Genomic DNA, 23,565 nt, shown 5'->3' with positions numbered 1-23,565 from the left:
CAAGGTGGTTGAAAGTTCTCACTGATGTGCACCAATGCTTTTGATAAAAAAATTATATATATCAAATAATTACACAAATGTTGGCTCTGGGGATAGAGAAAAAAGGTTAGCTTATATGCACCCAAATATTAATGAAAGATTTGTGTATCATTCTTTCCATGGGTAAAAATAATGAGACACCTGATAACATTAGTTTGGTAGTAAATTTTTTACTTTTTACATATGAATAATGTCTTTTTCTGCTATCTAGGTAACGTTAACTAACTGTGATCTATGATTTACTACCTTAATGGTTAGCTCTTTATGTGCAAAGTGTAGATCATCTTTAAAAATTGAACTTTCTCAAAACATCCTTGAGTGAACTTTCCTGATAAATGCAAGTAGTGACTTTTCCCCAAAGATCCACTGACCCACTCTATTAATATACATACCTGCCAATGACACCTACTTATGCTCTGTTTTATATATATATATGACATATACATTTGTGTGGGTTTATAATTTGATGGTGGTCCAGTGGTAAAGAATCCGCCTTGCAATGCAGGGAATGTGGGGTTGATCCCTGGTTAGGGAACTAAGATCCCACATGCTGCGGGACAGCTGAGCCCTGTGCCACAACTACTGAGCTCATGCACTTCAACTAGAGCCCACGTGCCATAAACTACAGAGCCCATGCACCCTGGAGGCTGCACGCCACAACTAGAGAAGAGAAAACCCGCACACCACAACTAGGGAGGAGCTGGCGCACCACGATGAAAATCCCGCATGCCTCAACAAAGATCCCACGTGCCACAACTGAGACCTGACTCAGCCAAAAATAAGTAAAATAAATAAATGTAATTGGATGGAACTTTATATTCAGAGGTTCTTGGAATCTGTCTGCATCAGTTTTCTGTGACTTTAATTTTAATCATGCAAGGATGATGAGGACTCTCTTAAAGGAATGTCTATCATGGTGTCCCATACAGAGAGACCCTTACTTACGGTTACAATGGTTCTATGACATGATCAAATTAATGGAGACATGGTTCGTAGGTTTCTTTAAACACTCCATATCAGATTGACCGTGGGGCATCTACCTTCTGCTCCTGTCACAATCCCAGATGACTGGCTAAATCACGGTGGTCTAATAACAAAGTTAAGCTTTGTATACTTGGGTTTGTGTTGGGCTTGATTACAAAAGGCAACTAATCTGGGGGATGGACTCTATCTCCATTCCATTTTATACTTTCATGAATGAAATTTTAATTATATGCATTGATACAAACATAAACAAGAATTTTGCATGACATTTAATACGTTTGGGGACCAAACTGGTCCCAGTCTCTCAAAGCCATCTGCCTTTGTACATATGTTATTGCCAGTTTATAATGCACTTTCCTCTTACACTTTCTTTTCAACTTGAAACTCCTTCTCAGCAGTCTAGATTATAGCTGATTCACTTTGTTATACAGCAGGAACTAACACACCATTGTAAAGCAATTATACTCCAATAAAGATGTTAGAAAAAAAACAACCCACAATGATGTCTTCTCTTTGAAACGTCAACTGACATTGTTACAGTATTTTTTTACATATGTATATGAGACAATTTCATATCATATTGTAATTTTCACGTATTTTTATACATATTATACTAGTCAGAGAGGTTCTAGAGCTTAGGGGCTAGTGCTTACTCAATAAAAAAAAAAATCCCCAAGACCAAGGTAGGCACTCAGTGAATATTAGTTTTAAAAAATTGTTCAAAGGTAAATACGAGTATGTAAATAGGATATTTACAATTTATAAGAAAGACTAAAAGAAAATGGAGACCAAGATGTGGTAACATTTAGAGATAGTTGAAAAAATGGAGTCACCTTGTAGAGAAATTGTGGTCCTTGTGCACTCTTTGTGGAAATATAAAATGGTGCAGCTGCCATGCAAAACAGTATAACAGTTCCCCCCAAATTAAGAATGTAATTACTATATGATTCAGCAATCCCACTTCTGTGTATATACCTAAAAGGATTGAAAGCAGGGTCTCAAAGAGGTGTTTGCACGACCATGTTCATAGCAGCATTATACATAATTGCCCCAAAGTTGGCACAATTTAGGTGTCCATCGATGGATGAATGGATAAACAAAATGTGGTGTGTACATACAATGGAGTATTATTCAGCCTTAAAAAGGAGGGGAATTCTAATGCATGCTACAACATAGATGAACCTTAAGGACATTCTGCTAAGTGAAATAAGACCGATGCAAAAAGGCAAATGCTGTGTGATTCCATTTATATGAAGTACCTAGAGTAAAAAAATTCATAGAGAGAGAAAGGAGTTTAGTTGCCAGTGACTCAGGGTAAGGGGAAATGAATTGTTTAATGGGTGTAACATTTCAGTTTTGCAAGATGAAAAGAAATTTTGAGATTGCTTGTACCAAACTGTGAGTGTACTTAACACTACTGAACTGTATTAACCTCAAAATGGTTAAATGGTAAATTTTATCTTATGTATATTTCACCACAATTTAAAATAACTGATAAAGAGAAGACATCCTCATTATATATATCACAATTATGTCAGACTAATTCATAACAAAGGTATTTTAATATCTATAACTTTGGTTATAAATTTTGGGGCAGCGAGTTTATTTTTTATTTTATCTTTTATTTTTTTTAACATCTTTATTGGAGTATAATTGCTTTACAATGGTGTGTTCGTTTCTGCTTTATAACAAAGTGAATCAGTTATACATATACATATATTCCCATATCTCCTCCCTCTTTCATTTTTTAATTTTTTAAGTATAGTTGATATACCATGTTGTGCTAATTTCTGCTGTACAGTGAAGTGACTCAGTTATACACATATATACATTCTTTTTTTATATTATTTTCCATTGTCCTTTATCCCAGGAGATTGGATACAGTTCCCTGTGCTATACAGTAGGACCTTGTTGTTTATGCATTCTGAATGTAATAGTTTGCATCTACTAACCCCAAACTCCCAGTCCATCCCTTGCTCTCTCCCCCCACCTCCTTGGCAACCACAAGTGTGTTCTCTTTTACTGTGAGTCTGTTTATGTTTTGTAGATAGGTTCATTTTTGCCATATTTTACACTCCACATATAAGTGATATCACATGTTATTTGTCTTTCTCTTTATATCGGCAGGCAGACTCTCAACCACTGCGCGACCAGGGAAGCCTGCATGTATCTTTTTGAATTATAGTTTTGTCCAGGTGTATGCCCAGGAGTGGGATTGCTGGATCATATGGTAGTTCTACTTTTAGTTTTCTGTGGACCCTCCATACTGTTTTCTGTAGTAGCTACACCAACATACATTCCCACCAACAGTGTAGGAGGGTTCTTGGGGCAGCTAGTTTAAATAGAGATTATCCTGTTGTTGCAGAGATATCCACATGCAAAAGAGAATTTACTGTTTTATAATTTTAATACCAATCCATTAAGATGTATTTATTGCATATTCACAGTGTTTCATAGCCTTTAGTCATTGGGAGAAAGGATAAAAATGAATATCAAAAAGGTGACTACCTGACTGTATTCTAAGGGTTTTTATATAGCGAAGTCATAGCTCATAACACATTAAGGGAATTGACACAGCTGCTTTGTAAAGTCAGACATTCTGGAATTGTTCTAGAATAAATCTTAACTGAAAGTTAACTCAAGAAATTCAGAGCACTGACACCAGTAAGAAAGGACAATGAGCTTTCCAGCAACATTCTTGGTCAGTTGGATCTACTATAATTGTTCTTAAATGCTCACCTAGCAGTTGCTTTAGCAATATATCTCTCCAGGGGGAAAATGGCCAAACAGGAAAACCTGAGTGTCCTCAGCTATTTCTCAGCAGTGATGTAAGTCTTTTAAATCAGATCTGTCGAGTTTCACGTTCCTACCTCTGAAGCTGTTGCGGATGGCCTAGAGAAAGGCAAGTTGAAAGGCAGCTATCAAAAGTGGGTTCAGGGGTGTGGCCACCCATGTGCAGCCTGAGCCGGAGTGATTGGATGGTGCTGCCGTGGCAGGAGCAGCGCAGAGTGGGGTGGCCGCTGGAGATGCCTGACCTGTTCTGTTCTGTTCTGAGGCCAGTGGTGTGATGGAGCGGGCCAGGGACCATTTACACCTGAGGTGGACTGTTGAACAGCACGTACCAGGGGTAGAAGTCCAACTCAAACACAGAAGGATAGCCTCACTGAGCAACCAGGAGTGTCACCTGTACCTGAGGCGATCTCAGCAGCAGCAGCAGCAAGTCCCTGTGGTGGATTTCCATGCAGAACTGAGACAGGCGTTCTTGGCTGAGATACCGAGAGGTTGTTAAAGCAGTATTGGAACACCCAGGTAGCTGATTTCAAGAGAAAACAAACAAAATAAAAATAGGCTCTATCTACTGTTTGAAGCTTCTGCCCCAGCTTGCATTGTTTGGTGGAGAACCTTGGACATACCTTAATCTGTAGCCTTCTCTTAGGTCTTAAGGATCCCGAAACTTTCCTGTGGGCATTGGATTTGGTGGAGCAGCAATCATGACTGTGGGGAAGAGCAGCACATTGACTATAGGGTGAGATGTGTCCTGCAAGATGATTGGATCTTCACTGGCACCTTTAAGGCTTTTGACGAGCATATGAACTTGATGCTCTGTGATTGTGATGAGTTCAGGAAGATCAAGCCAAAGAATTCGAAGCAGCCAGAGCGTGAAGAAAAGCGGGCTTTGGATCTGGTGTTGCTGTGCCAGGAGAACTTGGTTTCCATGACTGTGGAGGGACCACCCCCCAAAGATACTGGCATTGCTTGGATATCACTTGCTGGAGCTGGAGGAGGCCCTGCGGTTGGCAGAGCAGCTGGCAGAGGTGTTCCACCCGGTGTTCCAATTCCCCAAGCTCCCGCTAGATTAGCAGGCCCTGTCCGAGGGGTTGCGGGGGAGGCATCCCAACAGGTAATGACCCTACAGGGAAGAGGCATTGTAGCAGCTGCTGCAGGTGCTGCTACTGCCAGCACTGCTGGAGCCCCAACTCAGTATCCACCAGGACAGGGGACTGCCCCCACACCTGTTGGTTGAGCAACCCTACCTCCAGGAATTATGGCTCCTGCACCTGGTATGGGACCACCCATGGGCCCACCAATTAGGCTTCCCCTGCTTGAGGGACTCCAATAGGCATGCCCCCTCCAGGAATGAGACCCCCTCCCCCAGGAGTAAGAGGTCCACCTCCACCATGAATGTGGCCACCAAGACCCTAGGATACTATTGATCCTTCTTAGTCACTGTTTTCCTGCAGTGCGTCTTGTGGAATGTATGTAGTGTTTGTGAGCTTTTGTCCCCTCTGCTGCATTAATATCAGCTAATAAATGCATAGAGCAATAAAGAAAAGTGGGTTCAAAAGGAGGTAGATGAACTTCATCTAGAAATTTCAGAGATTGATTGGGGATTGAGACAACTATCAAGAGGAAAGGTGTGGACCCAAATAGAGAACCAATACTGGCAAAATTAAGGGGAAGTAGGTCAGAGGAGACAAATAATACTAGATAACAACTCACAAATAACATTTATGAACCATAGACTACATCCCAGGCACTCTTCTAATCACTTTACTTGTATTAACTCAGTGAATCCTTTCAACAACTGTATGTGATAGATACTTACATAATTCTCCAATGTCTTACCTCGTATCATCCCAAAAGGATACCTGGGGACAAGGATTTGGATTCAATCCCAGGGCAATGATATCAGGTGCTCTGTCTTCTGTGAGAGAGTGGATAAGTCAGTCAAGGAAGGGAGGAAAACCAAATAAGTTCTGTTAATTAGTGGTGTCTGCCATGGGCAACCAGGGCTCCAAATGCCACTGGAAATGCTGTATAGAATATGCCTCAGCATTGTTTCACTGAAGGACAGGGAAGCATTAGATTTTATCCGTCAGCTCCTACCCTTCATTAATTGAGGATTGCTTCTGAGGCATTAATTCCTAGGCACTGTCATGTTATCATATTCCAAGACATCATCAGGAAGAGAAGCAGTCCTTGGTATATAAGGAGCTGCAGATGGTGTCAGAGCAATGACAGCATCTGCCTCACTGAGTTTGCGTATGAGGAACATGGGACACAAAATTAACATCATTCAGTTTGGATTTATTTTAGAAATAATGACCATTGACTGAAGCTAGGTTTCTATATTCTGCCTGTGTTTACATGGGTAACTCAGTACAGCTAAAGCTGATGAAACAGACAAGAATAGAAAGACATCTTACACATGAAATCCATAGCTAACAGTGAAACACAGTTCATTGGTTCATTCATTTATTCAATCGTTTGTACTTTCATCCAAAAATTTATTAAGTGCCAGTGTTGAGTTTAGTAGTGTTTTATGCACTGGGGATGGGGTGGGGAGAGGGATATAAGAACAATTATGACAAGATTTCTGTTGTCATGCAGTGACATGTTGTTGGAGAGACAAAATAAATAATTTCAAATGATAATGAGTACGTTGAATAAAATAGACATCTACGGGACTAATTACAATGCTAATAGTTACTCAGAGCACCAGCAACTTGGCCATAATTGCCAAAGAAAAAGGGAACATCCACTTCTTACCAGAATTAAACTTCTAAATATGATACTGAGGACTGTGTAGTTAGCAAGTGGATGGCGGTACAGCAAAGGAGAGGTGGATGAAGAAATTGGAAACACATTGCCAGCAGGGCTTGGTGCATACCTGCCCTGATTAGAATGATGAATTGTGATGTTTCAAAAGGAAGAAAATGGTTGTGTATATTATCCTATATTTAACTTTGCATAAAAGATTAAAAGCATATCATCACATATTCTGTATCATTCATTTTAGTAGGCTGAGTGTGTGCTCAAATATGTGATAACTCTAGATCAGGGATTAAGAACTTCAGGGCATGCTTTTTTTTTTTTTTTGGCCACTGCTCGACTTGCGGGATCTTAGTTCCCCGACCGGCCCTTGGTAGTGAAAGTGTGGGGTCCTAACCACTGGACCGGCAGGAATTCCCAGGGCCTGCTTCTTTCTGTGGAATGTAGTTCGAGTTACATACTGTAGGTCACCCTTGGAGACTAGTCTGTCGTGGGATGTCTGTAATCAAAGTCTGCTCATGCATTCTCTCATTCTTTTAGTATTATCTTTATTCTCACATTTACTGAGTGCCCGTATCGGGCAGGTGCGGTTTGGGGCACTGAATTGAGCAGGAGAGACGTGGTAACTGGAGCTCACATTCTAGTGGGGGAACCTGACAACAAGTAAACAAGAAACTGATCAACAAAAATGTTAACAACCCTTTCAATTCGGCCCCAGCAGGGTCCTCCAGCCCAGTGTCGTTGGAGCCAAATAGAATGATATACTGAGTTCGGTTCAGAAGCAAAGGAAAGTTTTATTCTTTGATCAAAAAATGGAGAGCTGCGAGCTCGCACTCTCCCCATGGGCCGTGGGCAGGGCTGCTAGGGTTCTCCTAGCGGGGAGGGGGCCGAGTTCTCGCGGGTCTGGCGCAGGCGTGTTGCTCACGCTCCAGGTCACGGTGTCACGCAGTGTCTCCGCCCGCGGGCTCGCCGCCTCCATCTTGAATCGCAGTGCTGTGCGCCGCCCCTGTGCACGGGGCAGTGGAGCTGAGGTGTCGGGCGCAGCTGTGTGGCTCGAGGAGCTCTGGTTCAAAGGGCTGGGTACAGGGCCTCTGCGTGTAGCAGCCTATGGGCAGGTGAAACTGAATAAGCACAAAGGAAAAGAAAAAAAAAGGTAAGACACTATTACCCAGCTTTTATTTTTATTTCCTGGGAATTGTTAATGGGCTTTACCGGTGGCAAATCTCTCCTCTGGCTTTTGTCCTGCTCTTCATTCTCGAGGGGCGCTGAAGGGCGCAGGTTCATTTTCTGTAACTACTGCCTCCTGATTTCGGGCGTCGTCATAACCCAGGGTAGAGGAGTAGAACTCCCCAGCTCCCTTTAGCTATGTATGTCACCAGGCTTTGGCCCTAACTGTTCATATCCCTGAGTGAGACAGTTTAACCTTTTGGAGACAGAGGATGTCACCGAATTAGACGTGAGGCCCCCCTCTTGGGGTCCTAGCTGAACCGAAGCCCCCCCGGCTCGGTCAGGGTGTTCTTTCCCCCTCAGGTTCGTGCTGCCAATAATGAAATTGAGTTTGGCGCAAGCAAGACCGGCTTTTATTCAATGGCTAGGGAATGGAGAAGGGTAGCTCATGCTCTAAAGGCACCTTCTTCCTGAAAGGAGGAAAGTGGGGGACTTTTAAGGGGTGAGAGGTAAGTGCGTCATCAGAAACTGGGGAAAAGGACAGAGATTTCCAGGAACAGCCCGGGTATGCGCAGTCCCTCAGGCTCTCTTGCACACGCAAGGCCCTCTTGCACATGCACAAACTGTGTCTAGCAGAGTACAAATGCCCCTTTGGGTGGAGATCTTAGTGTGGTAATGAAGTAAAGGTAACTTGCAGACACCTCCAGGTTTCACCTGCGCAGGTGCGTTCCTGCGGTCAATTCAGAGCCGGTTTGGGGCGGTTGACCACTGTATATCTCTCAAAACATATACCTCTCAAAGTACAGCTGCAAAACATCTCTGCCAAACACCAGGTACTTTTGAAACAAACACAGAAATGAATCTGGGCAGGTGTTGTTCAGCTCTCAGGAGTTGGTATGGAAACAGAGATAAATGAGGGGAAGAAAAGCGGTGACCTTTAGTTTACTTTGCCTGCTACCTTGGATCTAGCCAGTTTGGTCTGGTTTTGTTGTGGGCCTTTGTGGCAACCTGTTGATAGAACACAACTAGCTTCTATAGTTAAAAGCAGTTTCTGCACCCAGGGCCTGGGCCGCATGGCGTGGGTGACAAGGACACCAGTTAAGTCAAGGTACATGGCCGACATATTAGCAAGAGCAGCATGTCTCAACTATCTGACTGATTATACTTTTCATGCCGGGAGTTACCGTGACTGCAACTAACCAATTATATAGGGCTTCCCTCCCATAGTGAGTTTCTTGATGAGCCTCCCTGATGGCTTGACAAGCTGCAGTTGGGGAAAGAAGTATGGCTCGTGTTCATTAACTAGCCACCCATGGCCTCCTAGATCTCTGATGAAGCCCTGTTTTGCACTTTGTCTGATTCTTCCTTTATGCAGATTGGGGAATAATTGGATGGATCTGGCCTTCGAGGTATGAGGGGTAGTTGCCAAGTTACTAGTTCTCTGGCCACCCTTTTGGCAAGCGCATCTGCCTTGTTGTTTCCCTCTGCATCCCCCTTTTGGCGACCCCTACGATGCGTTACTACCACCTTTTTTGGAAGCTGTACTACTTTTTTTTTTTTTTGCATAACAAGTTTATTTTTAGAAGGCATATAGACAATAAACAAAATAAACATCCCATCAAGATCTTAACTTATGCCAAATGTTATCTGTCCTAGAATTGCTCCATTGAGTCCCAGTGTCTAGACGTCTTAAATTCAATAATTGTCATCTTCATCAGAGTCCATTACTTTTCTTCTGTTGAATTTAACTGTTGTTTTCTTTTTGTTGGCTTACCTTTTCGAGGATTTCTATTAAACCTTGTTCTGATACCTTCCCACTTAGTTGTCCATACCGTGCCATCTGTATAAGGTAATTCTCTACTGTTTTAGTTTTCTCAGGCTTTACAAGTGCTAAGTTACTTAATCGGGCCTGGGCTGACTGATACAGAACTTGGGCTAAGGCACTGTTTCTCATTTCTGCTTCCCTTTGCTTTGCTTCCTGTTGCGCTACATGGCCAGGGTCCCCGTGCTTCGCCTGCAGCTTGGCCCGCCTGTGCTTCCTCAGCGCCTCAAGCTCCTCCTCCGCCATGGTGTGGCCGTCTGGAGCGAGCAGCCGCGGCCACGCTCCAGCCCACCCAGAGAGACCTCTGGGAAGCTGTACTACTTCTGAGAGCTTCAGTATGCTTAAGCCACGTTCCAGCTGTCGCAGTAAGCATACCTCTTTCCTTCCAAATAGCCCTATGTGCATGGAGGATGGCATATGCGTACTGGGAATCTGTGTAAACATTGAAGATCCTCCCAGTCCTGAACTCTAAGGCTTTTGGACAGAAGTCCCTGGAGGGTAGCCCTCTTGCTTCTGTGACTTGGGTCCAGGAGGTTACAGTGTATCCTGCCAGACTTCTTCCCCTCTCATAAAACTGCTCCTGTTTGTGAACCATTCCTTTTTGGCATTTGGAAGAGGCTCATTTCCTAGCTTGGGGCAACTGGAATAGATGGCGTCTGTGGTTTCTATACAGTCATGCTCCAGGGACCCCATTTCTGTGGGTATCAGGGTGGCAGGATTTAGTGTGTGACAGGTTATTATGATAGCCACTGGATTGTCTAAAAGCACAGTCTGGACTTGAATTGACCTTCCAGGGGATAGCCATTCTGTTCCCTTAGAACTTACTAAAACGTGAATCTGCTGTGGAGTCCATATAGTGAGTGGCTGACCAAACATTAACTTTTTAGCCTCCTTTATCAGGGCTGCAGTAGCTTCCTCAGCCTGAAGGCAAGGAGGCCATCCCTTTGTGCCTTGACCTAATTGTTTAGAGAAATAAGCAACCACTGGAGTAAGGGTCCCAGGTTTTGACCTAATACCCTGAGGAGATCCTCCTTCTCTCATGAATGTAAAGGTCAAAGGGTTTAACTAAATCTGGGGGGGAGGCTAGGTCAGGGGCCTGAAGTAATTGCTTTTTCAATTCTTGAAAGGCCCCTTTGCATTCTGAATTCCATTCAAAACGATCATCATCCTTTCCTTTGAACTTTTCATATAGAGGCCTAGCTAATGGACCATAGTTAGGGATCCAGATGTGGCAAAACCTGGCCATCCCCGGGAAACCCTTAAGTTGTCTTCTAGTTTTAGGAGGAGGTGAGGCTGCAAATGGCTTCTTTCCTTTCCTGGGGTAGGCTTCTCTGAACTTCTGTGAGAATGAAGCCTGAGTGGGTCACCCTAGTTTGTGCTATTTGAGGCTTTTTCTTGGACACCTCGTATCCTTTATTGGCTAGGTGGTTCAGAGCCTTCCTTAATAAGCCTGGTGATCAGAATGTTATCTACATAGTGGAGGAAGGTTCCCTCCTCCAGATGTTGATCTTTCAGGTCTTTAGCTAAAGTTTCTCCAAAGATGGTGGGGGAATTTTTGAACCTTTGGGGCAGGACTGTCCAGCAGTATTGTTTTTTTACGTGTTTGGGTCCTGCCACTGAAAAGCAAAACTTTCTTGTGAGTCTGGGGCTAATGGAATACAGAAGAAGTCATCTTTTAAATCGAATACAGAATACCAGGACTTGGGGAAAATACAGTGGCCAGCAGGGTGTAGGGCTTAGGGAGGACTGGATGTATATCCTTGGGGGCTTCATTGACTGCCCTGAGGTCCTGCACCATCTGATATTCCCCATTGGGTTTCCTTACAGGGAGAATGGGTGGTATGACAGGCTTATTAGCATAGTCTAATTAGGTTCTGGTCAGTTAGGCCCTGTATAACAGGGGCAATGCCCAGAAGGCCTCCTGATGGAGAGGGTACTGTTTTCTGTTGGGCCATGTGTGTCCTGGTTTTTGATGAACTATCATGGGACTGGCTCCTACAGCTTGTCCTACCCATCCCTAGGCTCATACCTTGGGATTTACTCCATGGAGGTCGACTTGCTCTGTGTGGGGAGGTTTGTCCTCAGCTGTTAACATTGTCATCTTGTACCCCCTTTCTAGGGGACACCAATCTCTAGTTTGTCTCCCATTAGGTGGATAGTATCCCCCAATTTATGTAAGATATCTCTTTTTAGCAGGGTATAGCACATTCAAGAACATATAGGAAGGGATAGGTGAGTGTGTATTCATCCAATTTACATTCTAATGGCTCTTTGAATGCCTTTTCTTGGGCCTTCCCTGATACCCCCATAATTTTACAACTCTTATGACTGAGTTTGCCTGATCTGGTGTTCAGAACTGAGTAAGTGGCACAAGTGTTGATTAAGAATTCGACAGGCTTTTCCCCTATGTCCAGTGTCAGCTGGGACTCCTCGGGGGGCTCAATTGAAGTGCCAGCTTAGGAGCCCCCTGACCCCATTATTCTTCATTGGCTTGGACCATCTGCCTTTGAGGGTGGTGGCTGGGATCTGCCATTTCCTCCCCCCTTCCAGGGCAGCGAGGTCATTCTTCCTTCCAGTGTCCCTCTTGTTTACATATGGCACACTGATTGGGTCCTTGTTTCCTCGGTTTGCTATCCCTCGGTGGGGGTTGGGGGTCACTCACTGGAGTTAAGAGTCTCTGTGGGCAGTTAGTCCAAATTCCCGTGCCCCCCCCCGTTGACATTGGAGGGCAACGGCCAGTGGGTGGGCTTGCCTCCGTGCCTTTTTATCCTCTTTTTCTCCTCTGTATCACTGTTATTAAACACCCAGTAGGCAACCTTGACCAGGTGAGAGGTAGGAATATCTGGTTCTATCTCTAATTGCTGAAGTTTAAGCCTAAGGTCAGGAACACTTTGGGAAATGAAATATGACCTCAGGATTACATTCCCTTCCAATGACTCAGTCAGTGGTCATATAGATTCAGAGACATTCCCTGAGGTGCTCTAGGAATGCTGAAGGGTTTTCCATTGGCTCCTGGTTGATTTCCCTTATTCCAATTTGTTTCTTTCCTGCTGCCTGGATTCCCTTTAGGATCATATTTTTATAACGGGTCAGTCTCTGTCTTCCATCCACTTCTCCATGGTCTCAGTGGTCCTAGTTGGGTTCATTATCTGGGACCACTTGCTTCCCTGGTCTGAAAATAGCATGACCTGCATGATTTCTGTTCTCTATGTCTGCTCCTCTCAGGCTTTTGAAGACTGTGGCCTTTTCTTCCCCCATTAAGAGTACGTTGAGGAGGCTCTGAATGTCAGCCTAGGTGGCGTCATGGGTCTGAAACGTTCCCCTAATCAGATTCAGGAACCCCTCTGGATCTTCTTTCAACCCCTTACTATGACTTTTCCAGCTACACAGATCCAAAGTGGTAAATGGGATGTGTACCTGGATGAGATGAGAGCCCTCCTTCTCCAGCAAGGACCTGCCTCAAAGGGAGTACGTTTCCTGGTGGGGTGTTGGCCCCTGGCTGGTAATTAGTCCGGCATTGTGTAGCTCTGGGCTGGGTTCTGGAGGGAGGGGGCTGGCATGGAGGGGGCCCTTCAGGCCTGTGGCCCCAATGGGAACATATGAAGGAAGAGGGAAGGGAGGGAGCAGTAGGAGGAGGGTTAGGGAAGAGATCAAGGAGGTCCTCAGAGGAGGGTCAAGGACGTATCAGCGGAGGAGAGCCCACATGCCTTTTGAAGGCCTTTGTTCTGATATAAGGCCATAAAAAAATAACCGGACATAGGGAGTTTCACCCCATTTCTTTTGTCTCTGGCATAGCAGGTCCAATTGTAAAATAGTGTAATTTAGAGATCTGTGGACGGGACAACTTTCCCCATCTCCCAGCTGGTATTGGGGCCAGGCTGTATTATATAGGAAGCTTAAATGTTTTGGGGTCAGGAGGTCATACCTGAAAAACTGCCAGTTCTGCAGGAGGCACCCTACTGGGCTGTCCTTCGCTATGGTAGATATTTGGTTCCCCGTACCTTAGGTGTTCTGACTTGAATTTGTTTCCAGCTACTGAGAAGGCAGTTAGAGTGATTTGTTGGCACAGAATTGTCACAAGGTTTGACCCAAACAAGATTTCTGAAATTTGGAACCAGCACCAAACTGTTAATGGATTCCTAAAAAGGCCCAAATAGGGGGCATCCAAATGGCATGGACTCTGATATAACTGGGGGTCCCCCTTGAACTTGTAACGGCCCATGCTTGAGATAGTCCTTCCTCAGTCAGGATATCCCACAGGAGGTTAGACAGGACATCCTCCGGGCCAGAGTAGCTTAGCCACATTAGTTCCTGACCAACTTGGTTCCTTAGGGTGTGGCATAGCTCTCTGAGGTGGGGGTCTTCTCTTTCCTCCTTTTGGCTGAAAAGGAGGAGTTTTCAGACTTCCCACTGGGTGAGAGTTAAAGGCCTGAGGGATCCCCGTAGGTTATTCACCAGATTGCTGGGGCAGCTGGGATTCTGTGCTGATACGGGGAGGAGAGCCTGTGGAACCTTGGTTGATAAAGAATCACTCAAGTGTCGCCTTGTCAGCCGAGGGAGAAGAGGTCGAGTGGTGGGTGTTTCTTGTTCTTGTCAGCAGCTCAAGAGCTTCCCAGTAATGGGGTTCCTGGTCTTGCAAGTGGCTCGCAGTGCTCCCTAGTCCACTTAGAGGAACGAGCACTGACTGGAAGAGAGATCAAGTCACCGGTTGCATACCTACCTTGGGACCCTTTCTCACTTGGGCGTCTGCAGTGCCTTTTCCTGAGCTCAGATTGCGTGACCTTGTTCCTTTTTGTCAGACTGTCCTCAATACCTGGACATCTTCCTGGTCTCGCCTCTTGGCCACTTTCCTTTACCAAACTGAAAGTGACTAGGGAGGATGGTACTGTTGACTCCTGAGGTTGGCAAGGATGGCAAAAAGTCCTGGTGTGGCTGCTACTGCCTTGTACTGGGATTAAGGGGACAGCACTACTGCTGAGGCCACAGGCAAGACTGCCTGGGCTTCCTCTCATCCCCACCATCCCCGGGCATCTGGTACCGCAGGAAGGCCAGCCAGAGGCAGCAGGCAGACATACGTGAATTTCAGTCTCTGATCACCACCGATGCCCCAGTGTGATTGCCTCAAGGGGGCGCCATCCAGATTACTCTAGGGGCTACCCTGTGTGTACACCACAACTGGGTATCAGGCTGCTGGGCAGAGTTGCTCTGAATTTGGCCTTAGGCTTCCCGCTGTTCTATCAAAGACCAAAGACCAGAGTCAGTCATCCTCACAGGAACCTCCCAAAGCCTCAGCTGTCGTCCCACTGGAGCTAGGGTGAGCCCAGAGCCTAGTGGAAAAGGCCATAGTGCATCCCACCTGGGTTGCCTAAATTTGTTACTGACCCTTTCTCCTGCCTGGTGTTATTGGAGCCAATACTAAGACTAAGTTTGGTTCAGAAGCAAAGGAAAGCTTTATTTTTTGATCAAAGAAGGGAGAGGTGCAAGCTTGTGTTTTTGAGTACACACTCTTCTGGGCAGGCCATTGGTGGCAGGACTGCATTACAGGGTTCTCTTCAGCGGGGAGGGGATGGAGTTCTTATGAGTGGACTGCCTCTGTGCTGCTTGTGGCTCCAGATGGCAGTGCATCTCTGCACATGGCTCACTGTTGCCATGTTGAATTGAGATGTCGTCACAGCACTTCTGCTGAGCTGAGGTGATGGGCATGGCCATTTTGCACAGGCAACTCTGGTCTGAAGTGCCGGATGCTAGGCCTCTGCATGGGGCACCCTATGAGTACAAAGGAAAAAAATGGTTTGACTTTATTTTATTACCCAGCTTCTATTTTTATCTCCCGGGAATTGTTAATGGGCTTTGCCGGTGACAAAATCATCACACTAGTTGTAAGAATTATGAAGGAAATGAAGTAGGTTATGTGAAGGATAAATAACCAAGTACTGGGGAGGGGTGACACTTGATGTAAGGTGGTCAGTGTCTCTGAGAAGGGGACTTTGATGGTGGGGCCTTAAGGACCAGGGACTAGTCACATTGAAAAGCCAGGAGTGGAGTGCTCAGAGCATGAACACAGAAGATAACCATTCCAAGGTCCTGACACTGGAAAGGGCTTGGCTTATCTTAGTTTTAATAAGTCAATGAGTGAAGGGTGAGGAGTGTCCGAGAAAATGGAAAAGGTTGGCAGGAGTTAGACCAGGCCCTCCTGTTCACTTGGCCAGTTTAGTGTTTATGTGAGACAGTAAATTTAATTTTGGTTTTTTTCCCCACCAACCAGATGCAAAACAGACAACAGCAAAACCGTCTCTCTCTAAAACTAGAGGGAGAAGTATCACATTCCTGGAACTGTGTGCTCTGGTGTCTCCTCCCATCCACATGAACCATGTCAGTATATCATCTCTAGCTCCTAATTCAATGCCTGGCCTGTATTAGCATTCAACAATATGTACACAAATGATTTGTAATTGCTACGAGGTATTTTATGTTTCCTGTTCTATCAGGCATGCTTAGAACTGTGGGATTAGCACATAGGATTAAAATGATTTTAAGATAAGAGACTTTTAAGACACTATACAGTTGATCCTTGAACAGCCTGAGTTTGAACTGCGTGGGTCCGCTTATCCATGGATTTTTTTTTTAATAGTAAATACTACAATACTAAACAATCCCCGGCTGGTTGAATCTGCAGATGCAGAACCTGAGATACAGAGGTACCACGTATACTGATGGCCAACTATAAATTATAAGGGATTTTTGACTGTGTGAAGAGGGTTGGTGCCCTAAGCCCTTATTGTTCAAGGGTCAAATGTGCAGTCTTTAAGGGACCAGTGAGCCACTAGAAATCACAGAGAGCCTCCTGGGGCAGACGGTTGTTGATACGTTTTGACAACTTATTGATTATTTAAAATTAATTAATTATTATTTGGCTATTAGCTAGTCTTTGTCTCACTTATAATATCACAGAAGTGTTTTTTTCTATTGGAGTATAGTTGATTTACAATGTTGTGTTAGTTTCAGGTATACAGCAAAGTGAATCAGTTATACATGTACATATATCCACTCTTTTAGATTCTTTTCCCATATAGGCCATTACAGAGGATGATGTTTTTGTTGATTCATTCATCTAAGGTACCTATAGAGCATCTCCCTCATGGTAGGCATTTATGCTGGATGCTGGGGAGACAAAGGCAAATGCTGCATGGTCATCATTCTCACCACTTAAGGAGTGAGTTGAATATAAAAAAAAAGGAAATGTTATACAACATCAGTCATGCAGTTACAGAATCTCTAGAATGTGCAGTGCTGTCATATACAATGGTGCAGTGAGGGTCTAGGCTGGTAGGGAACATGTGCAAAATAGCTGGCATGCAAATCACGGCATGCTGACATTTATCACCAACAACTGTTAAATGATGTCAAATGATAGGCTTGTTTGTATGTATAAATGACAGAAACATACATAGCAGATTCTTGGGAGTGTACTAATTCTTAGAGATTCTTAATACTTCACTAAGTAATGAGATATAACATAGAGGGTTTTTAAAAGAACTATTTCAATAAAAAAATTTCCTTTCATAAGATATTGAGAAAATTCTGATTAAAAGATGAACATATTTTTGACCTTAAAAATATAATCCTGGGAATATTTTCTGAAGATATATGTGTAAAGATTCAGACACAAAAGTTTTTTGGATTTTTTTTATGCTTTTCTCCTTTTTATTATATCAACATGCCAAGCATACTCCCTTTTCTACCTCTTGTTTTACTGTATCTGGAAGGCTTGTCGCCCAGATTTCCACTGGGCCGATGCCATACCGTCATTCAGATCCCTGTTCGAAGATCTTCCTATCATAGAGACCATCTACTACTTCTTGTCACTCTTTGTCTTCTTAACCTGCTTTATTATGATTATTACAGTTTTATTGTAGGACTTAATCACCAGCTGTTATATTTATTTGTGTGCATTGTTTTTCTTGTCTGTCTTTATCCCTCAGTCCCAGAAATGTAAGCTCTGTGAGAACAGACTTTGTATTCCCAATCTGGGACAAGGTAGATATGAGCAATGAACACATATTCCATAAATAATCCTTTAACAGATAAATAACATAAACAAAACAAGCTAAATGTCTATCAGTAGGTTATTCACCAGTGCATTAGGTAGCCATATAATGAAACTCTATGCAGCCTTTAAAATGGCATTTTTAGAAATATGTGTATGTATATATATATTTTAATGTGGTAAAATGTTCATAATAGAGTGTAAGAAAAGGTATAGTTTGCAAAGCAGGCTTTTCACTGTCCAGTATTATTCTCTCTCTTCCTCTCTCTCTCTCTGCATATACGTAGCATCTTTGTGTGTTTTTATGTGCATATGAAAAAAGAAACAAAATGTTAATGTTAATTATTTCTGAGTGGAGAAATCAGTTTAATTTGTTCTTCTTTGAATTTTCTATGCAGTTTTAAACTTTGTTCTTTCTGTTTCTATTTTTTAACAAGTTTTTGGGTGTGTGTGTGTGTAAAAAAACTCTAAAGTAATAAAGGCATTTTTAATCCTCAAATAAATTAAGCACTTGTGTTGAGCATTGCAGATTTTGGGGGTTTTGCTAGTTTGTCTCTCTGGAGTGACCCATATTGATTAATTTCAAACTTTTCATTAGATTGTTACCTGTTGCCTCTAATATCTTTATATAGGCAGCCAGTGACGTAATGCTTAATTCAAGAATTTGGTAGAGTTTCTATGTGCAAAGGTATACAGTAATATTACTGCAATATATGATATTTTAGCATCCTAAATACACACTTTTAAAATCGACCCCTAGTATATGTTTTTAAACAAATGATAGTTTAATGTAAATAGCAAACTTTGTCTTCTGTATTTAATGTGGCTTTTGAGTTTTGGTTGCTTACTTTCCTCTTTTCTCTGGCAAATTTAATGTTACTACTGTTACTAAAAGAACCTATTTATCCCTTCAGTCTTTTGATAAGCCTGAGATCTTTAGATATAGTATTTACAAGAAAGTTATGGTGCTACTGCTATGAGAGTCTAAAAGGGTAATTTTATGATAATAATGCTCCATATAAATGACAATCCTTAGGCAATCTCTTAGTATTTCCCCCAATATGGATCAGCCCATGAATTTCTGAGGAAGATTAAAAATACATTTTAAACTTCTTTAAACTTTTAAAATCTTAAATTAAATGCTTAACTCTTTTAAATGTGTGACACCATCCATCACAATTTTATATTTAGACATATAATAATGTATAATCTCAGCTCGCTGTCCACTTGTAAAAATGGGAATAGACTTGGAGAAATAAGCAATTTCCCAACAGAAAATTGGAAGTTCTGCCAACCAGTTCCAGGTGACCTGCCATCAATCAGTGTTAAATTCTCTGGGGTTATTGTTGAAGGGTATTGCTATTAGTGAAGGGCTTCACTGGTGACTAATGATATATAACAAATACATTGAGGAACTATAGAAACCCCCCGAATGTGTAATTGTCTGGCAGCTTTCAGCGGAGACCTATACTAGCAATTGAGAAAGTGAGATTTTTATAACCTCCTTGTAGTTCTCTTATTAAAATATGTTTTTAGAGAAATAGGTGAAACGATTATGCCATGCAATTAAATTAACTGACAAAATATTTCTTTATGACTAAACTGTTTAATGTAGGCATTTGGAATGTGTGGTATCATTTAGAATAGGTGCGAATGTGACAATTATTCTGATTCTGAAGTTAAATAAGAAGTCTCAGTTTGCAATAAAATCTCCTTGTTTGGTATTATTAAGCAATTATGATTAATGTCTGAAATGTAATGTTCCATGGTTATAATTTCCTCATTTGCTTGAGTGAGTACATTAGGAATTCATTAAAAATATAAGCCTTTTAGATACTTGCAAACTACAAATTCAGTGAGGACTTTCTGGAGGTTAGGAAACATTTTTGAATAAGAAACCATGACTGGGGTGAACCAACAGCTGGCGGATAATTATGATGGATTTCTAGTCCTGCAGTGCAGGGATAGACAAATGAATTTCCATCTTAACTATTTTTAAGTGTACAGAAGTGTTAACTGTATGTACATTTGTTTTGCAACAGAACTCTAGAACTTTTTCATCTTGGAACACTGAAACTCTATACCCATTGAATAACGACTCCTCTTTTCCCCCTCCCTCCTGCCTCAGTCTTATAATGATCCTGATGCTGCAAGTTTGGCCTCTGTGCAGTAGTGCCACTGAAATCTTGGGGACATTGGGTGAAGTAGAAAAGAATAGCTTTATTGCTTTGCCAGGCAAACGGGGACACAGTGGGCTCCAGCCCCAAAAAACTATGTGTCCCAACCCAGGAGGATTTGATGAGGGGTTTTATAGCAACTGTTCAAGGATGGGGTTGCTGATAAGATTAGGGTGTGTGAAGGGCCTCCAATCCTCTAATCTGGTCTCCCGTAATCTTCTTGATGAGCTTCTCTGGTTCCTTTAATGTAGCCTTAGGTGATCTTTCTCTGGTATGAAAAATTCTAATATGGTAAAGAACTTAAAGGCATTGTTACCTGTATCCCTTGAGGTGGAGCCAGGACTGTGCCCCAGGCTGCACTATTGTTTCCTGGCTGCCTATCCCTTGTCTTTGCATCCCTTCCCTTCCTGGATTAGCAACTGTTTGAATCTGCCCTTTGGAACTCAGGGAAGGTCATGGAGGCTGGAGTCAAGTAATGGGGGACAGAAGGGCTTCCGTGCCCAGGAGCCCCACAGGGTCCTGCTTGGTTTAAGTCCTTGTGATTATATTGGGCCCACCTAGATAATCTAGGATGATATTCTCACCTCAAGATCCTTAATTATGTCTACAAAGTTCTTTTACTTTTGCGGGTTTCGGAGATTAGGATGTGGACATCTTTGAGGAGCCATTATTCTCTACCACATTATCTGATGAGCTAGTTTCAGGTAGTTAATATAAAGAACTTAGAAAAAGAATCAGAAATACTGTAATCAGAAATGCTCAGCAGAGTGAGACATCAACTAATTTTGTATAACTTTATTTTCTTTTCTACAATTAACCTGCATCCTGGGAAAATTCAATTAGGTACCTTAATGGATGATAGAATCATGTGGGTTAATTAAGAATATGATTTAGGGTTTCTTTTGAAAGAAACCCATTTGAAACAGATGGCTTGTCTTGTGTTTTTAAAAGTTCTCTAATAAAAGTACTGCCTGAAGATGAACTATCGTATGTATGTTCTGTAGGCTAGGGCACATCATGTTGGTGTGAGATGCGGGTATAAACCAAGAAATAACAAGGCTAGTCTTCTTTCCAATGCTAGTTATAACTTAATTTTCCCCCTCTTTTTAATATTAACAAGCCATATGCTCAGGTTTATGACTAAGAGACCAACCTCATACAAGTCTTCAGGAGAGAGGGCTTCTGTGAATTTGTTTGTAAAGATTAGGGAAATAAGGTCCATCTTGATTCCTTGAATTTTAAAGCTAGAAGGGGCAACTGTGCAATTTGAGGTGCTTCTTGTTTTGTTTTCCTGAATGCCTGAGGGACAAGACAGCCTACCAGACACACAATATAATCTGAGAATCTAAGAGAAATGTTGCAGGATCCCCCTCAATGAGAACAGAGACTCTGAAGCAGTTGCCTCTTTCAGGGTGCAGTCATAACCACACAGAGTACATGTTCCTTGAGGGCACAGACCTCTTGGCTGAACTTGATACTCCTGAGTTTATCAGGAGGCACAGTTTCATGAGTTACATTTAAGAAGAGAGGATGAGTGATCTACACTGAGAGTTCGCAATGTCCCTCAAAGGGAACCCAGCATGAAAAGGAGAAAGAAAACCAGAGAATGGGGCTTCCCAGTATTTTGGTTCTGCTTCATATTTGGACTGAGTGGAGAGGAGACAGCCTTATATTCTGGACCCTCCAAAATAAAAGAGAGAATTAAGCATGGTGGGAGCTAGAATGATCCTGCATTGCTGGATTCTCCAGAAGTTTGCTGATTGATTGGTCTTCATATGGGTAGCACATGAAGCTCTTCAGTTGCTGGACCCACATCTGAGCCCAGCAGACGAGAAGACTACCACCACCATGGGAAACCTTAGTTCTCTGTTCTGAACTGCCCCTCGCATGCCGCCTGTGAGTGCTATACTGATGCTAAGCCTTCTGAGTACAACCTTAAGAACCCCTTTGATCACCACTCATCCGCTAAATAGGTCTCCAACCAGGGTCACCTAGAATACACTTTCTCCTTTCATTATCTTATAAATTCATAATTACCCTTAAAAGGTTGGTGCATGTGTGATTTCCTTCAGGAAGGTTTTCCCAAAGCCTACTGTGATGTAAGTCATGACCTCCATCTTCACTTCTAAAATGCTTCTTTTGGCATTTTGTGCTTTTTTGTATCATAACCAATTTAATAGAAATGTTTATTTACTATTTTTTAAACCTGTAAGACTGTGAGGATAAGAAGTGTGACTTATTCCTTTCCGTATTACGCCCAGTACATGGCATAGGGTCCTGCACATGATAATGAATATGTAAATGAAGGAATGAGTAAATGAACGCACAAGAGCTATTCCAGCCCAAGGCTGTTCTGCTGAAAGATAACTGCATGACTTTTTTTTTTTAGCATCTTGATTGGAGTGTAATTTCTTTACAATGGTGTGTTAGTTTCTGCTATATAACAAAGTGAATCAGTTATACATATACATATATCCCCATATCTCTTCGGGCATCTCTCCGCTTTGCCCTCCGCACCCCTGTTGCTGCGCTCTCCTCCTTGGCTCCAAAGCTCCCCCCGCCCCGCCCACCCCCTGTCTCCACCAGTGAAGGGGCTTCTTAGTGTTTGGAAACTTTTCCTCCTTCACAGCTCCCTCCCCGAGGTACAGGTTGCATCCCTATTCTTTTGTCTCTGTTTTTTCTTTTTTCTTTGCCCTACCCAGGTACATGAGGAGTTTCTTGCCTTTTGGGAGGTCTGAGGTCTTCTGCCAGTGTTCAGTAGGTGTTCTGTAGGAGTTGTTCCACATGTAGATGTATTTTTGACGTATTTGTGGGGAAGAAGGTGATCTCCACGTCTTACTCCTCCGCCATCTTCTGCATGACTTTCTGAATCATGCCTGTTACTGTAAGATGAGTCTTTATGAAAACAGAAACTCTTCATTCAGTTTGAGTAAGTCATTATTTTACCTAATTTAGAGAAGGCACAGGTAAACATGTTGGCAGTTACAAACTAAACTTAATAAGATAGACTATTCTTTACCTTCTGGTTTTGGAGAGAAAGAGTCAAGTGATATGTTTATTTTGAAATGTGATACTACATATTAATAATATCAGTGTCTTGTGCTAGGCCCTTATGTGTTAGGTGCTGTGCTAGGTGCACTGGAGCAGAATTCAATTCTTAGAACCATCTGCTTCCATTATAGAAGGGGAGACAGGGTTAGAGAATTGAAGAGGCTTGCTGTCTGCCCCAGAGCCAGTACATGCCTCAGCTGGGGATCTAAACTTGGCTGCTGGTATTCTGAAAGCTATGCTTCTAACCATTCTGCAACCCTGCCAGATTTGGTCATCTGAAAAGTCTAAAATGCTTTAGTCATACATTTTGTTTATGATACGCACTTAAGTCAGAATCTCTGTAGCAACAGTAGGAAAAAAAAAAAGCAAAAAACCTCTGTAACAAGTAGCCAGTAGAGGCAGGATCATCTGGAAGTAAAGCAAGATTCATATCATGTAGTTCCGTAAAAAGTAGTCATGTTAATTTAAGAAAATGACCAGTTGAGTGTGAGAGAAAGGACTGTATTAGATTTCCCATAGCCTAGGATTTCCTGGTTTCAATGCCATTTCTTACCACTCCCCGGGTTCACCATATTGCAATTGTGTTAATTTGCTTTCTGATCTTTGAATTTATCAGATATTTCTCTCCCTGGGCCCTCGTACCTATCTCTGCCCCCACTTTCTGGAACTCTCTTCTTTAAATGTTTGGATTACTTTAAATGTTTGGATTACTGTCATCCTTTGTG

General features: G+C 42.7%; 2 pseudogenes; one reads left to right on the top strand and one right to left on the bottom strand.

Moving 5' to 3' along the window:
* The first annotated feature begins 4,090 nt into the window (after window positions 1-4,090).
* On the top strand, window positions 4,091-5,205 carry LOC112396217 (small nuclear ribonucleoprotein-associated protein N pseudogene; annotated as a pseudogene).
* A 4,282-nt stretch (window positions 5,206-9,487) lies between these two features.
* Window positions 9,488-9,811, bottom strand: LOC112396219 (programmed cell death protein 5 pseudogene; annotated as a pseudogene).
* Between the last annotated feature and the right edge of the window lie 13,754 nt (window positions 9,812-23,565).

The sequence above is a fragment of the Neophocaena asiaeorientalis genome, unplaced genomic scaffold, assembly GCF_003031525.2.
Source record: "Neophocaena asiaeorientalis asiaeorientalis breed wild unplaced genomic scaffold, Neophocaena_asiaeorientalis_V1.1 scaffold613, whole genome shotgun sequence".
In the NCBI taxonomy this organism is placed as follows: Eukaryota; Metazoa; Chordata; class Mammalia; order Artiodactyla; family Phocoenidae; genus Neophocaena; species Neophocaena asiaeorientalis.
Note: the sequence above shows the minus strand (reverse complement) of the source record. Positions and strands in the feature narration are given on the sequence as shown.